This window comes from Oncorhynchus kisutch, linkage group LG12, assembly GCF_002021735.2.
Source record: "Oncorhynchus kisutch isolate 150728-3 linkage group LG12, Okis_V2, whole genome shotgun sequence".
NCBI lineage: Eukaryota > Metazoa > Chordata > Actinopteri > Salmoniformes > Salmonidae > Oncorhynchus > Oncorhynchus kisutch.
Window position 1 is genome coordinate 46,578,788 of NC_034185.2, and position 16,783 is coordinate 46,595,570.

At 42.1% G+C, this 16,783-nt stretch overlaps 1 long non-coding RNA gene across 2 annotated transcripts; it reads left to right on the forward strand.

The window, feature by feature from the left end:
- Window positions 1–4,152: 4,152 nt before the first annotated feature.
- LOC116376533 (uncharacterized) lies at window positions 4,153–12,233 on the forward strand. 2 transcript variants are annotated; one of them, XR_004211962.1, is made up of 4 exons: window positions 4,153–5,840; window positions 9,045–9,169; window positions 9,262–9,362; window positions 11,265–12,233. It is a non-coding gene; the product is annotated as an uncharacterized LOC116376533 (long non-coding RNA). The 2 variants fall into 2 exon arrangements; XR_004211961.1 differs by lacking the exon at window positions 4,153–5,840 and having other exon boundaries at window positions 7,856–9,169.
- Window positions 12,234–16,783: the final 4,550 nt, after the last annotated feature.

Here is a 16,783-nt window from a genome sequence, read left to right on the forward strand (position 1 = left end):
TAACAAGAATAACACCACACAACATTATCAGGCTTTTGAGATAACACGTTCAGAATTCCCTAAAATACTTATTACAAAACAAGTTTTACCACTATTAGACGGCCCTGCGATTAAGGCCGAAAATGGTAGTTGCAACCGGGGGTTGCAACTATTTATGAACCCCTCGACCAAGCGTGTGATTGTTTCCAAGTTTACACGCGGGGCATTTTCATAGTTTTTAGTCATGACCCAAACCCCTGTCAGGGCTCTTTCTTGATCACATGGGGTTTGCTGTTTGTTTTCACTGCAGGTGCGACAAAGGGGAAAGAAAAGTTTTCCTTGAGGGCCCCTGTAAGGCAACACTGGTATAAACAAACCCCTAGGTGGGTAGACAGTTGGTTTGATCAGACCAAAATAGTTTGAGGTAAGTCAAAAGTCATAATTTCCGGATGCCCCATAGGATAGCATGAGGAACTCATTACATGAGGATAAAGGGATGTAAAATCTACATATCCTATTGTCTCGTCGGGTTGCGCTACATACCGCAAGGTCAAAGCATTGGTGTGGCCTCCATACAAGGCCTGTCGTGGTTCCAGGGGTTCTGGTGTGTCATAGCTGGAAAGGAAGGCTTGAACATGAGGATCAGACTGTTTGAGGGCGGCCCATTCGTGCTCTCACAAAACCTCCACTTTTAGCCCGTAAGTAGCCTGTAAAGAATCCAATTTGTCTTGAAACTCTTGGTACATTTCCCCAAAAGTATTTTGGGTAAGGACACATAGGGCCTGGGGCACAAAGCAAGATTTACAACCGTGGAAGAAACAACCGTTGTACTCATACACGGTCTCAACCCCGTCAATCTGGTTGTATCCATCTACATAGTAAGATCCAAATGCCTTCTCCCTCCGATTCAAAGCATGTTGAATAAAAATGTCTTTATCCTGGGCCAAATACTCCAACCATTGAATGGACCCACTAGAGTATGACTTGAATTGCCGTCGGTAGTTGTCAGGCGAGGGGATTGCTATAGATGATGTAGGCAGAAAGTGTGTACGATAGGTTTTCATGCATGCCGATGCAATAGTTGTACAACTCCAGGGGTCAATGCCTGCATTGTGCGCTAGAAACGTGAAGTTTCTGTATGGGGGTTTTCTAAAGTGTTTTAGAAAGAGCAGTGCACAATTGGGTCCCTCTGCCGACCACTTTTCACCCTTGAAAGTCATGGTAGATACAAAAATAGGTAAATGAACCCCCGATTGCTGATTTGTCTCAAAATCATAGAACACATATTTCTCTGAATGTTCATCTTCAGCCAAGGGCTGAATATAACACTTGTGTGGCACTTCTTGAACCACTTCAGCGTCTCTGCTTTTCAAAGGCCCTTTACAGATTGGACAATGTATGATTCCATATACATGTGGTTTAGGGCTATCTATTTTAAGGTTGTAATTGCAATGGCATTTTGGGCATATCTTGTTAATGTCACAACTGCTTACAGATTTACATGCCTTGGGGTGCCATGTTTCAATTTTGTGTTTTTCGTAACAGTAGGTCGAACGACATGTGCGGTGTCCTCACAGGGTGTCACAGGGTGTCAAGTTTAGGTGTTGCATTGGGCAATTTGCATGCTGACATACTGAACAGTTATATTGGCACGAGTGCCCCCCTTTCGGGTGTAGCCGGTATGGCAGGATGGACACACATATGGTGCGCCTAAAAATGCAGTGATGTTAGTAACGGCATAGTCATGTTCGTTTTGCACATACAAGTACAGAATCTGAGGATGCGGTTGGGGGTTGTTTTGGAACTTCAAGAGAGCTGCATTAGCTCTACTGTGGTACAAAACCACAATCTTGATATTCAGAAAGTTGTCAGAGAAAGCCACAGCATCCTGTATACCGAGACCCACGGCCGTTTGGAGCTCTCTAGCCTTTTGCAATGCCGTCAGATCAGTACATCCAGGGTTAAGTAAATGTGCTAGGCCTATTGCAAAACATAGCTTATTACCTGGATTGTGAACATTTGAGGTAGGCCCTTTTATTGCTTATGATTTCTGACAGCATTAGGCTATCAAGCTTCCTCCTCTGACCCCCACCACCCTGGGGTTGCCGTATTATTTGCACTACAAGCTCGAGGGTCCGATCTGCTATGACGGCTAAATTTGACTGAACAAGGCGTTCTAGCAGTGCGATAAATTGTTCAAGATCTGCTTCGCCATTGGGTAAAATAAGAGATACTGTGTTATGCCGGCTATCTCCACAAATTTCCAACTGTATGACATCACGTGGTTTGCCAAAATCTCTTGCCCTGTCCAACAGATCGTTCAGTGTCCAATATCATTACGTAAAACACAGCATAGTAAACGTTCTGATTCACCCATAGGAAATAGAAAAACTGTCGATTCTCTGTATTGTTAAATTTATTTCGGTACACAACCCGGACATTTCTATCAATATCATCTCCCTCCTGATTTATTAGACAATTTTCCAATTACCCAAAAACATTGTGTTACGTTTCAGACTCTACGGACATGGGCTTTAACGGTTGGGATGTCGCTGTTGGTGTAGGGGGTGCCGAAAATGTCCGGCTCTCTTTCATCCGATTAATTAGGGTTATGAGGGCTTCAGGAATCTGTGATAACAGGTTTTCATCGGGCGTCCCTGACTCGTTCATACGATTAATCATTTCTTGGAGTTCGGCTGGAATCTGTGATAATATGCTTTCATCTATCGGTATTATGTCTGTTACCCCCGCCTCGTTCATACGATTAATAATTTCTAGGAGTTCTGGCGGTATCTTTGCTAAGAGGCTTTCAACTGTTTCAACTTGTTCCTGTGGTTCTGACATTTGGATAATTAAGGATGTGCGTTTTGGGGTATTTCTGGAATGATTCGTGTTACAAATATGATTTTAGCGCCTGTATTTGCGTTTTTTAATCGGTTTGCTGTTTAACATGCGTGGAATTGTTCTATGCCAGAATAACAGATAGTCTCGGTACTGTCTCTCAAGTAAAACCCCCAATCGTTTGTGTAACAAAACCTTCCTCGATTTCAAAGCCCTGGAAAAGACTGTGAAAAACCTTGCTTGTTCTATTTCAGATCCGGATGTTGACGCCATAGAATTGTCGGGGTCAAGAAGGTTGGCCGCATCACAGAATAACCGGTCGTCAACCTCTGAAATGTCATTAAAAACAGGGATATCCCCCGCTTTGGTTGTTTCATTGGGAATGTTCGGTGCGCCGGAATCCCCCAGCTCTAGATGTATGTGTCCTTCTGTGCCGTTTTTCGCCGGGGAGGAGTCTGAAAGAAAATAATACACACAAAATAGTTTATTAAATATAAAACTATGTTAGATACATAAAATGTCAAATATATTTCAGATATAATACTATATATTAACAATACATAGTTAAAATACCTAGGCTTTTTTAGCGCTGGCTGTTCTGCCGAATCGCAGAAACCGGGGGGGCGTGACTTTTTTCATCTAGTGTTCCCAATTCTGCAGGGCCGGTCTCGTGGGAGTCTGAAAAAACATTATTTGTCCTTGTTTTAACATATTCAAGCCTAAAAATGTATAAATAATAAAACTATGTATAACTAATAATATATATATATATATATATAATGACTTCATATCGTGTCGATGGAGCGCCGAATCGTGAAGCCTCAAGTTCCCGGCACAGTAGTACCTTTCTGGAGGTGTTGATTCAGAGCAATCTACAAGAGCCCTCGTTATGCGTTGCTTGTTGGGGCCTGGAATGTGTAGCGAGTGGGTGGAGGTTCCCGGGGGAGTTGTCGGAACGTTTAAATTCTCTGTTCTCGGTGTGCTGGAAAAAACATTTGTGCAGACTTGCATCCAAGTCACCCGTTGTCAGTTGTCCCAACGAAGTCGTTCAGGGTCCATAACGATGCCTTTATCCTTCTTGGCTGTATGTCGGCTGTAAATACAAAAATAGCTTTTAATATAGGGTGCACACTATTTGTTTTTTAATTTCTAAATATTCTTGGATATGTGATTATTTGGACTTACGTCGAAAATAGGTTGATGGCTATTGGCTGCCGGGGGTTTGAGTCTGCGAATCACCATCTAACTCGTTCTGTTCCAGATCAGTTAAACCTCGTAAATGATGGGGACCCTAACAAACATTAGATAATATTAACAGTTATACAAAATATATACACTTTAACTTATATGTGCATTTAGCATGAAATACACACATAAAAAAAATAGTTGTCCACCCCCGTTTAAAACACAAATAACTCGTGTTTAATATTACAATAATATCCAGACAATTTAGCGAGTCCAGATCTTAAAGCTGCGTAAATGATGGGGACCCTACAAACGTTAGAGAATATTAACAGTTATACGATATACATTAAAACGCTAATATTATCTAACAGTTATACGAAATATATACACTTTAACTTATATGTGCATTTAGCATGAAATACATACCTAAAAGAAATCGTTGTCCACCCCCGTTTAAAACACAAATAACTCGTGTTTAATATTACAATAATATCACAATAATATTCAAACAAATCTTAAAATATATTTTTCACTTACTCACCTCCAGAAATATCCATGAGGAGGGCTTCACAGACTATCCTTTGTTATCTGTCCTGGTACTGCTGCCAGGTGTTTGGAGTTAGGGTAAGGCCGTTAGTACAAAAAACGTAGAATAGCATCTGTTTCAACGGCTCTTCCGAAGTCGTTCAGAGTGCACACTTTTTGTTTTTTAATATCTAAATATTAGTGGGTATGTGGTTATTTTGACTTACACCGACAATTGTGTGATGGTGAAGGGCTACGTAAAGGACAGGGCGCAGTTTGCTTCTGAGAATCCCTGTCTAACAGTCGCTTACCAATCACCAGTCCAGTAGCCTTCAGAAAAATCCATTAGGAGGGATTCACAGACTCTTTTTTTTAATCGGTCCTGGCAGCTAAATATTCGGGGCTGTTGGCCTGTGGGTTTGCACTAAAGCTGTGCTAACATGGTGTTAAAGTATATGCTCCACTAGACTCGCTCTGCGTTCGTGTCCCTAACTAGAGAATGTACGGAATGAGTTTACAGGGCCGTGGTGGCATTTTCTCGGGAGATGTCATGTTTGCAACAGCCTGTATATTTGGTTTAGAGAACAAAGGCAGTGAATTCAAACAACAGGAGGGGATGTCGAGACATTTTGTCTACAACCGATCCCCTACAGAGATAAAGTGCAGATGCCTCAAGGCAAGGTTTTAATTCAACATTTTTACCCCCACACACACTCCTACTGGTCCGTCACACGCACACTCAAGCACGCACCCTGATTTTCCGTGTCTTTTTTTTCTTCACGACAGACCGGGGTGATGATGTAAAATACATTTCCCTATCATTAAAGGGTGAGATACAGTTTTAAATTCCTTTTAACTTTTTTAAGACATGTTAGAATTAATTACCAAATTTGACTAATATTTAAACATGCATCACGAGTGTTTTATGTAAAAACATTGGAGGCCTACAGTTGTACATCATTACAAACTTTAATAACCAGTAATGTTTCTAACATAACATTGTAGGAAAGACTACAAATAATACATTATTTTTTATAAGACCAGGGCGTGAGAGAAAAGACAGTTTCTCCTTTCGTTAAAGGGTGAGAAACATTTTTAAAACCAATGACTTAATTCAAAATATTTAGTACATACATTTTAACACACGTTATAATTCAACATGTTTACTATTTGTTACAGATAAAGGGGCTGGTTAGCCCTGACCATTATCCGTTTCCAATTCACCATTGCAAAGACGCTTGCCCGCTCCATCGAAGCTCCGGACGTTTTCACTCCAGAGAAAGATCCTCCTTCTGGTTTGTGAGTCCTGGGTATGTCTCAACGATAACCTCGGCCATCGCCGTAATTGTTCACGATTTTGGAAAAGACTGTCCAGCTTATTCATCAGTGTTCTGAAAATATGATCATCGCCCCATTTAAAACTGAACACTGGCATAAAAAAGTTGACCTCCTTGCATGCTTTGGAAAATACATGTGAACTGACAGATTTCAAGCATGTTCACATGCTAAAATTGTCACTTTGGAGTCAGGGGTATACGCCATTGAAGCAATTCCTAGGGCCATCAGATCACTTCGTCCACAGACCAGTTCTTCCAACGCATATCTGGGTAAACTTGAAGCGCTCAGGGCCTGTTCAATTTAACACAGCGTGAGTCTTATCTTAAGCCATTCTCTCATCCTTAGCGCTGGAGAAAAACTCCCGGGTTCTGCCCGATAAAGGGGTTTGGGACCGCTGTCTGTGAATATCTTAACCGTAGATTCCTCAGGTTGGAATATGTAAGACATATGTCCCTCACTCGTACCCAAAACTCCTTTAAAACATTCTGGGGCTTCACACAAAACATCCTCCAGGCTTTTGTCATTGGGTTCATGACATGAGCCGCATAGCACCCCGAGAATTGGCCTAGGAGACATATTTTTATGTTTAACATTCTGGGCTTTATTTTAAAAATCTTGTTTACTGTTCTGGGGTCACATGCCTTGTTCTGGACTTTTATTTATAATGTGTCTGCCACAGCCAATAACCCAGACATTCCTGCTTAATAGATAGCAACCATAAGGGCAATAAAACTGGGGGTGTGGGGCCATACTCTTTCAAAAGTTAAAACACAGAACCCCCCCAGTTCAACCAGGTCCCTAGACATCAATCAGCATGACAACTTCAAAAGAATAGATGCAATATAGATATAAAATAACACACCCTCTAACACGCGACAACAGGAACAGGATGTCCTGGCCGGAGGCCCATATTTGCACATGTGCACGTCATCTGGACACAGGGCCATAAATCAAAATGTTGACCCGTGCCGTCTACTTTATTCTCTTATTCTCTCTATCCTCCACAAACACAGTAACAGACAGAGTCACAATCACACAGGTATCCATAACATCAATGTGTTAGTCTTACAGTCAATACGTCACAAACTCATTGCTATAACACAATGTGAACGAATAGCAGAACTTCCAGTAATTTGAAATAAATAAGCAATACATTAGTAGTAATCTGTCATCATGTCTGTAGGATTATGAATCAGAGACTTCTATTACAGTAATGTTGAAGGGTTCTGGGTAGTATAAGTAATGTTGAAGGGCCCTGGGTAGTATAAGTAATGTTGAAGGGCTCTGGGTAGTATAAGTAATGTTGAAGGGCTCTGGTAGTATAAGTAATGTTGAAGGGCTCTGGGTAGTATAAGTAATGTTGAAGTGCTCTGGGTAGTATAAGTAATGTTGAAGGGCTCTGGGTAGTACAAGTAAGGTTGAAGGGCTCTGGGTAGTGTAAGTCATGTTGAAGGGGTCTGGGTAGTACAAGTAAGGTTGAAGGGCTCTGGGTAGTATAAGTAATGTTGAAGTGCTCTGGGTAGTGTGAGTAATGTTGAAGGGCTCTGGGTAGAACAGGTAAGGTTGAAGGGCTATGGGTAGTGTAAGTAATGTTGAAGGGCTCTGGGTAGTACAAGTAAGGTTGAAGGGCTCTGGGTAGTACAAGTAAGGTTGAAGGGCTCTGGGTAGTATATGTAATGTTGAAGTGCTCTGGGTAGTATAAGTAATGTTGAAGGGCTCTGGGTAGTATTAGTAAGGTTGAAGGGCTCTGGGTAGTATAAGTAATGTTGAAGGGTTATGGGTAGTATATGTAATGTTGAAGGACTCTGGGTAGTAAAGGTAATGTTGAAGGGCTCTGGGTAGTATAAGTAATGTTGAAGGGCTCTGGGTAGTATAAGTAATGTTGAAGGGCTCTGGGTAGTAAAGGTAATGTTGAAGGGCTCTGGGTAATATAAGTAATGTTGAAGGGCTCTGGGTAGTATAAGTAATGTTGAAGGGCTCTGGGTAGTATAAGTAATGTTGAAGGGCTCTTGCTAGTATAAGTAATGTTGAAGGGCTCTGGGTAGTATAAGTAATGTTGAAGGGCTCTGGGTAGTATAAGTAATGTTGACGGGCTCTGGGTAGTATCAGTAATGTTGACGGGCTCTGGGTAGTATAAGTAATGTTGAAGGGCTCTGGGTAGTATACGTAATGTTGAAGGGCTCTGGGTATTATTACTTAGCCAGCTAGAAGGATGAAGTAAGACGGTAACGTTAAAAGGAGCCCACCTCAACAGGAGCAACAAATAGGCTACTAAGCTCTCATAATAACTTTGCTTTACAAAGATTAGGCTACTGAGACAGACAGTGATGTGGCACTCAGTGGTGAGGCTGATGGAGGCTGCAATGCATGCAGGAGGAAGCAGAGGAAACAGAGAGAGAGAGGAAGCAAGGTGGAGAGAGGTTAATACAGTGGTTCCTAAACTTAGGGTTGGGGTCCCATGTGGGGTCCCCAGACTAAATCTGTATCAAAGAAGTTAGGAACTAAAAGAAAAGAAGATGTGTTTAAATATGAACATATTCACATGGCCTATCTTCCCTGTAGGCCTACATTTAAATGCACTCAAAATGCTAACAATGCAGGTGTAAAATAGTTACATTTCCTTTATATCACTGGTTGTTCTTCTTATCTCGATCACCACAGAGTTTATAGTTTACTTATTACACATATTTTTTTAACCACAACATCACTGATATTAATACAGAATCCTTAGTAATATTCAAATCATTCAAGTGAATGAGACAACATGATCATCTGTGTGCTCCATTGATATCTGTTTGTGCGGAGCTTGATTAGTAATGCCTAGTAATACAAATGTGAACGCAATGTCATTTGAGAAAAGCCATATCTATGTAAAGAGATGATGAATTACACATTTCAATACTACAACTGACTGAACAGTCACTGACGCTACTTCTCAGTGTAACTCATTTCTCATATTTCTCCCCTTTCCGGGGTATAACATGAATGTTGTATAGCTATTAGGCTGTGTGTTTGTAGATCAACTGAGGTGAAAGAACCTACAGCAGCCAAGGTGAGAAAGGCTGGGGTAACTTTTGCTTGTTTTTGCTGTTCTCCAAAAACCATTGAAAAGTTGTTTTTATTATATTGAAATTCAATGAGATGCCAATGAATGTTTTAACTAACCTGTTCTGAAGGCTGGAACAAGTTTGAATCCTGTTGGTACTTCGTCTCTTCTGAGAGAAAAACCTGGAGTGAGAGCAGACAGGACTGTGTGGAGAGAGGAGCTGACCTGGTGATTGTAAACAGCAGAGAGAAACAGGTGAGAGAGTGGGGGGAGATAGATAAATACATAGAGAGAGAGACATGATAAACATCTTTTGATTGGTGTTCATTTATCTTTCTCAACAACAGAGATTTCTATTTGCCCTTAACAAGAGAGCCTGGATCGGTCTGACTGACAGAGAGACTGAGGGGTCCTGGAAATGGGTTGACGGCACACCACTGATAACAAGGTGAGAGATTTGACCATCCAGTTGTGATATGGAGACATTGAAAACAAATGGTATTGCTTCAGATCATCTTCATAAAAACACATTTTTCCCTTCATAGATGTCATTCAATGAGCTCTATAGATGAATCATAGAAACCAAGCATTATCTTCTTAAAGAAGGAAAAAAAGGAATTTTTTTGACACTATATATGCACTGCTCAAAAAAATAATAAAGGGAACACTTAAACAACACAATGTAACTCAAGTCAATCACACTTCTGTGAAATCAAACTGTCCACTTAGGAAGCAACACTGATTGACAATACATTTCACATGCTGTTGTGCAAATGGAATAGACAACAGGTGGAAATTATAGGCAATTAGCAAAACACCCCCAATAAAGGAGTGGTTCTGCAGGTGGTGACCACAGACCACTTCTCAGTTCCTATGCTTCCTGGCTGATGTTTTGGTCACTTTTGAATGCTTTCACTCTAGTGGTAGCATGAGATGGAGTCTACAACCCACACAAGTTGTTCAGGTAGTCCAGCTCATCCAGGATGGCACATCAATGCGAGCTGTGGCAAGAAGGTTTGCTGTGTCTGTCAGCGTAGTGTCCAGAGCATGGAGGCGCTACCAGGAGACAGGCCAGTACATCAGGAGATAAGGAGGAGAACGTAGGAGGGCAACAACCCAGCAGCAGGACCGCTACCTCTGCCTTTGTGCAAGGAGGAGCAGGAGGAGCACTGCCAGAGTCCTGCAAAATGACCTCCAGCAGGCCACAAATGTGCATGTGTCTGCTCAAACGGTCAGAAACAGACTCCATGAGGGTGGTATGAGGGCCCGACGTCCACAGGTGGGCGTTGTGCTTACAGCCCAACACCGTGCAGGACGTTTGGCATTTGCCAGAGAACACCAAGATTGGCAAATTCGCCACTGGCGGCCTGTGCTCTTCACAGATGAAAGCAGGTTCACACTGAGCACATGTGACAGACGTGACAGAGTCTGGAGACGCCGTGGAGAACATTCTGCTGGCAACATCCTCCAGCATGACCGGTTTGGCGGTGGGTCAGTTATGGTGTGGGGTGGCATTTCTTTGGGGGGGCGCACAGCCCTCTATGTGCTCGCCAGAGGTAGCCTGACTGCCATTAGGTACCGAGATGAGATCCCCAGACCCCTTGTGAGAACATATGCTGGTGCGGTTGGCCCTGGGTTCCTCCTAATGCAAGACAATGCTAGACCTCATGTGGCTGGAGTGTGTCAGCAGTTCCTGCAAGAGGAAGGCATTGATGCTATGGACTGGCCCGCCCGTTCCCCAGACCTGAATCCAATTGAGCACATCTGGGACATCATGTCTCACTCCATCCACCAACGCCACGTTGCACCACAGACTGTCCAGGAGTTGGCGGATGCTTTAGTCCAGGTCTGGGAGGAGAGCCCTCAGGAGACCATCCGCCACCTCATCAGGACCATGCCCAGGCATTGTAGGGAGGTCATACTGGCACACGGAGGCCACACACACTACTGAGCCTCATTTTGACTTGTTTTAAGAACATTACATCAAAGTTGGATCAGCCTGTAGTATGGTTTTCCACTTTAATTTTGAGTGTGACTCCAAATCCAGACCTCCATGGGTTGATACATTTGATTTCCATTTATAATTTTTGTGTGATTTTGTTGTCAGCACATTCAACTATGTAAAGAAAAAAGTATTTAATAAGAATATTTCATTCATTCAGATCTAAGATGTGTTATTTTAGTGTTCCCTTTATTTTTTTGAGCAGTGTATGTTTTTTACTTTTTGTTGGTGGCCCACATCTGACAGCGTGTGGCTTTAAAGCTGAAGAAACACAGGCATTATGTATTTTATTTAGGATGATGTTTTACTGACAGTGTGACTGTCTGGTTCTCTGTGTTGTTAACATAGTTACTGGACATTCAAGCAGCCTGATAATGGACGAAGTGTTTCAACCTTTCCGGCGGAGGACTGTGTTGAATTACACAATATACAAGACCAGCCTGAAAAGACATGGAATGATTTAAATTGTGCAGAAAAACATATCTGTATTTGTGAGTTGTGTAACAAACAATAACCTCCTGTAACAACCCATCCACCATCTCCCCTTTCATTCTGTCTCCATCCCTACTCGTTTGTTTGTTTCGTTCTGAACATATGAATCAAATTACCATTTACTTCCTGGGATGCATTAGTAGCTTCCTGTCTTCAGTCGTTAAATGATGGACACATCACAGACATGATGTGGTGATTGAGACACAACAACACTAAAATTAAACAGCTGCATTAGAACAGATAGAAGGGACCAGTCTGAGGTTGTTAAGTCAGTACAGTCGACTCCTGATAGGTGCACATCAGATAAGTGCAAGACCTGGGTTCAAATACAACTTGAAATCTTTCAAAACCTTTGAGTGTTTGCTTTAGCCTGCCTTCAGAGCCAGGTGGGTACTGGGGCTTTTCTGTTGCAACAGAAGTATTTTACATAGTTCATACAGAGAGTCATTCTGGCAGTTCTCCTTAGACACTGGATCCAGTGGGGTGAATTCATGATTTTTCTCTGTGCTCATTTCTATAATGTTGATGCCTTGATTTATTGGGTCTCGTTGTCTCCGGATTCACAGACACCCAAATATACCCTATGTATATTTTGAAATGGCCTATTGATTAACGAAACAATTATTTTGTGCTATATTTTGCCATTTTCCCTGGAACAAGTTATTATACATTGTGTCTCAATGGGCCACTAGGCTATAAATAGGATCTATGTGCAATGGTCAGGTCACTCTAATGAAGATGTCAGCTTGACGTTGAAATGTCAGTCACCTGTTCGCATCCTGTACAATGCATTAATGTGAGCAATAAGAAATCAATCTGTCTTTATTTGTTGACTGTTCCAACTCCTTTTACCTCAAATTAGTCCTTTTGGAAGTGTTCCTTGACAAGCCATTCTCATATAGTATTTCATCCCAGGTCTGGTAAGTCTACACTACCACTATGTTTAAAGGAAAAGAACATGTCTCAACCACCATGTTACTTTATCTTCCTCTTTTAACATTTCCCTTTCTTCTGGGGACAACATATCAAAAACGTCTCAGAAATGGACACAAATCAGACAGGGGCAGTGATAGATTCAGAACCTGAGTAGACATTGCTGTATAGTATATAGTCAGAAAACACAATGCATTGTTGGAGATGTCTGAGGCCATTCATGACAAGCCAGATGTAACCAAGAAGGTCAAGTTTGACAGAAGTGAAGCTGAGGAGATGATTGTGGACATCTACGGCAGTGCAGACACCGAGGGACCATGAGACCAGCACCAAGACAAAGAGGTAGAAGACACTTCTCCAAAGAACGGACCGGGAACTCAACCTAATACACACTGTCACGTTCGTCATAAAGAGGAGACCAAAGCGCAGCGTGATGAGAATACATGTTATATATTTTAATAAAGACTGACACTAAACAAACTACAAAACGAACATGAAGCAATACTATAAATGTCCATTCACAGGCAACTAGACAGACAACCCACGAAATACCCAAAGAAGATGGCTGCCTAAATATGGTTCCCAATTAGAGACGATACACACCTGCCTCTAATTGAGAACCAATCTAGGCAACCATAGACATAAACACCTAGATAGTCAACAACCCCAAAAACCTACAAAACCCCTAGACAGTACAAAAAAACACATACATCACCCATGTCACACCCTGACCTGACCAAAACAATAAAGAAAACAAAGAATACTCAGGTCAGGGAGTGACACAGACAGTCTTGCTCTCTCTCACACACACACACACACACACAACGCAAAGAACAACTATAAACACATTTTATAACACAGGGAAGAGACCCTTAAAGTCTTGATGTGTTGTCCGAATGACTGGGATCATAGGCCTGTCTGTCCACTGTTGGTAAATGTTAGAATTCCTACACATTGCCGGCCATTCTGTTGTTCTCTGATTTAGTTATTGCAGATAACGGGTCTCTCAGAGCTTCTTAGTTTATAATACCAACTCACTGTCACGGCTGTCGTCAGAATGAGACCAAGGTGCAGCGTGGTGAGCATACTGTCACAGGGCGGCTCATAGCCTGTGGCAAAAATGAGAGGACATGAACAACAAGTTTTGGCCAATCAAAAAGGCTCTTTATTGTAAACCAAAACTATTAACTTTAAACAAAGAAAAAGGAATGAGGTGTGAAAGGATCATAATGTAAGGTGTCTGTAAAGTGCAGGGATGCGTGAATCTGTGTGTGTGAATGACTGAGTGAAAACTATGCAAAACTACAAAGGAACAAACAAAACAGGATCATACCTGGAGGAGCAGAGGGAGAGAAGAGTGATTAGTGAAGCCGTTTAAATACCCTGAGCCCAGGTGACTCCAATCACTAACGACCCTCCTCTGCCTGCAGGAGGAACCGCCCCTGCACTGCAGAGGGACTGTGACAATACATTTTTTTTATCGCCAACAAAACAAAGAAATACCAAACCAACTGCGCAGCTTATAAGGACCATAGTGCCCCTAACAAAGAACTTCCCACAATCACAACAGGGGAAAAAAAGGCTGCCTAAGTATGATTCCCAATCAGAGACAATGTTAGACAGCTGTCCCTGATTGAGAACCATACCCGGCCAAACACAAAGAAATAGAACACATAGAAATCAGAACATAGAATGCCAACCTAAATCACACCCTGACCAAGCCAAAATAGAGACATAAAAAGGCTCTCTAAGGTCAGGGCGTGACACTCACCAGCATAAAGAGTATTTTTAGTTTTTAAGACCAAATCACCTTCAGAAAGAGCCTTCTTAGTTTTAAGACAAACTCATCTGCAGAAAGAGTCTTCTTAGTTTACAAGACCAACTCACCTGCAGAAAGAGACCAAATACAGACCAGTTACAAAACCCTGACTGAAGACAGAGACCAGTTTTAGAAAGAGACAGACCAGTTACAGACAAGCTCCAACACTCTGAATGAAGAGAGAGACCAGCTACAGATCAGTCACTAGTTACAACACTGAGGAGAAAGAAAAGCGACAGTGGGAGAGAAGTGGACCTTGGACCTTGAACCTTCTTTTTAAATATTTTCTATGGTATTGTTAACAAACACACCCGCATAAAGAAAATGAGAATTAAAAACAGGTTCATCCACAGGATCGACCTTGATCGTGCGGAGTTACGACACCTCAAGAATTGCATTTGACGAAAGGCTTGGCACACACATACTCAAGCTGACTGGCTCTCGTTCAAGCAAATGAGAAATAAGTGCACTCAGGCTATCCGTTAGTTACTTTAAGGAGCAGTTCTCTCTCTGTGGGTCTAAGCCCAAGAAGTTCTGGGAAACAGTTAAAGAAGTAGCGAATAAACCCGCCTCCTCACAGCTGCCCATGTCCCTTAATGTTGATGATGTGGATGTTACTGACAAGAAGAACATGGCTGAGCTGTTTAATCACCACTTCATTAAGTCAGGATTCCTATTTGACTCAGCCATACCTCCTTGTCCGTCCAACATTTGCTGATCTACCACCCCTTCTAATGCGACTATCCACGATAGTTCTCCCTATTTTTCCACTGCCCAGGTACAAAGTTTCTCCCTGCAGGCAGTCACCGAGTCCAAGGCACTTTTTAAACTTCACCCCCAAAAAACATCTGGGTCAGATGGTTTAGACCCTTTCTTCTTTAAGGTTGCTGCCCCTATCGTCACCAAGCCTTTATCCAGGTTTTTTAACCTCTCTCCTCTCCGGGGAGGTTCCCATTGCTTGGAAGGCAGCCGCGGAACATCCTTTATTTAAAGAAGAGATAAAACTGATCCTAACTGTCCTCAATTATGTCACCATTCCCCTTGATTTAAAACAATATTGTGCTCCTATTTATATTGACTTGGCCAAAGCTTTTGATTCGGTAGACCATTCCATTCTTGTCGGCCGGCTAAGGAGTATCGGTGTCTCTGAGGGGTCTTTGGCCTGGTTTGCTAACTACTCCTCTCAAAGAGTGCAGTGTTTAAAGTTAGAACATTTGCTGTCTCAGCCACAGCCTGTCATCAAGGAGTAACCCAAGGCTCAATCCTAGGCCCCACGTTCTTCTCAATTTACATCAACAACAATGGTTCAGGCAGTAGGAAGCTTTCTCATTCATTTATATGCAGTCTTATACCCAGCTGGCCCCTAACCCGGATTTTGTGCAACAAAGCTTTCTTAGTGTCCAACAGGCATTTTCTACCCTAAACCTTTTTCTGAACAACTCAAAAACAAAGGTCATGTGGTTTGGTAAGAGGAATGTCCCTCGTCCCACAGGTGTTATAACTACCTCTGAGGGTTTCGAGCTTGAGGTAGTCACCTCATACAAGTACTTGGGAGTATTGCTAGACGGTGCACTGTCCTTCTCTGAGCACATATCAAAGCTGCAGGCTAAAGTTAAATCTAGACTTGGTTTACTCAATCGAAATTGCTCCTCTTTCACCCCAGCTGCCAAACTAACCCTGATTCAGATGACCATCCTACCCATGCTAGATTACGGAGACATAATTTATAGATCGGCAGGTAAGGGTGCTCTCGAGCGGCTAGACGTTCTTTACCATTCAGCCATCAAATTTGCAACCAATGCTCCTTATAGGACACATCACTGCACTCTATACTCCTCTGTAAACTGGTCATCCCTGTATACCCGTCGCAAGACCCACTGGTTGATGCTTATTTATAAAACCCTCTTAGGCCTAACTCCCCCTATCTGAGATATCTACTGCAGCCCTCATCCTCCTTACACAACATCTGTTCTGCCAGTCACATTCTGTTACATTCCCCAAAGCACACACATCCCTGGATCGCTCCTCTTTTCAGTTCAATGCAGAAACCACTCAAACTGGACAGTTTTATCTTCATCTCTTCATTCAAAGACTCAACCATGGACACTCTTACTGACAGTTGTTGCTGATTTGTGTGATGTATTGTTGTCTCTACCTTCTTGACCTTTGTGCTGTTGATGTGCCCAATAATGTCTGTACTATATTTTGTGCTGCTACCACGTCGTGTTGCAACCATGGTGTTGTTATGTTGTGTTGCTACCATGCTGTGTTGTCATGTGTTGCTGCCTTGCTATGTTATTGTCTTAGGTGTCTCTTTAGGTTGTGTTGTGTCTCTCTTATTGTGATGTGTGTTTTGTCCTATATTTATATTGTAGTTATTTTATTACGAGGCCCACGTCCCCGCACGAGGCATTTGCCTTTTGGAAGGCAGTCATTGCAAATTTGATTTTGTTCTTAGCAGACTTTCCTAGTTAAATAAAGGTTAAATCAAATAAATCCAAATATATGAAGAAGTGATCTTAATTGAAAGTTCTCAAATCTGTTTACCTAATACATGGTCATGAGATCAACAATTGGAACATGACAACTGCCATGTTTTTGAAAGAGTTCATGTAAGAGCTGG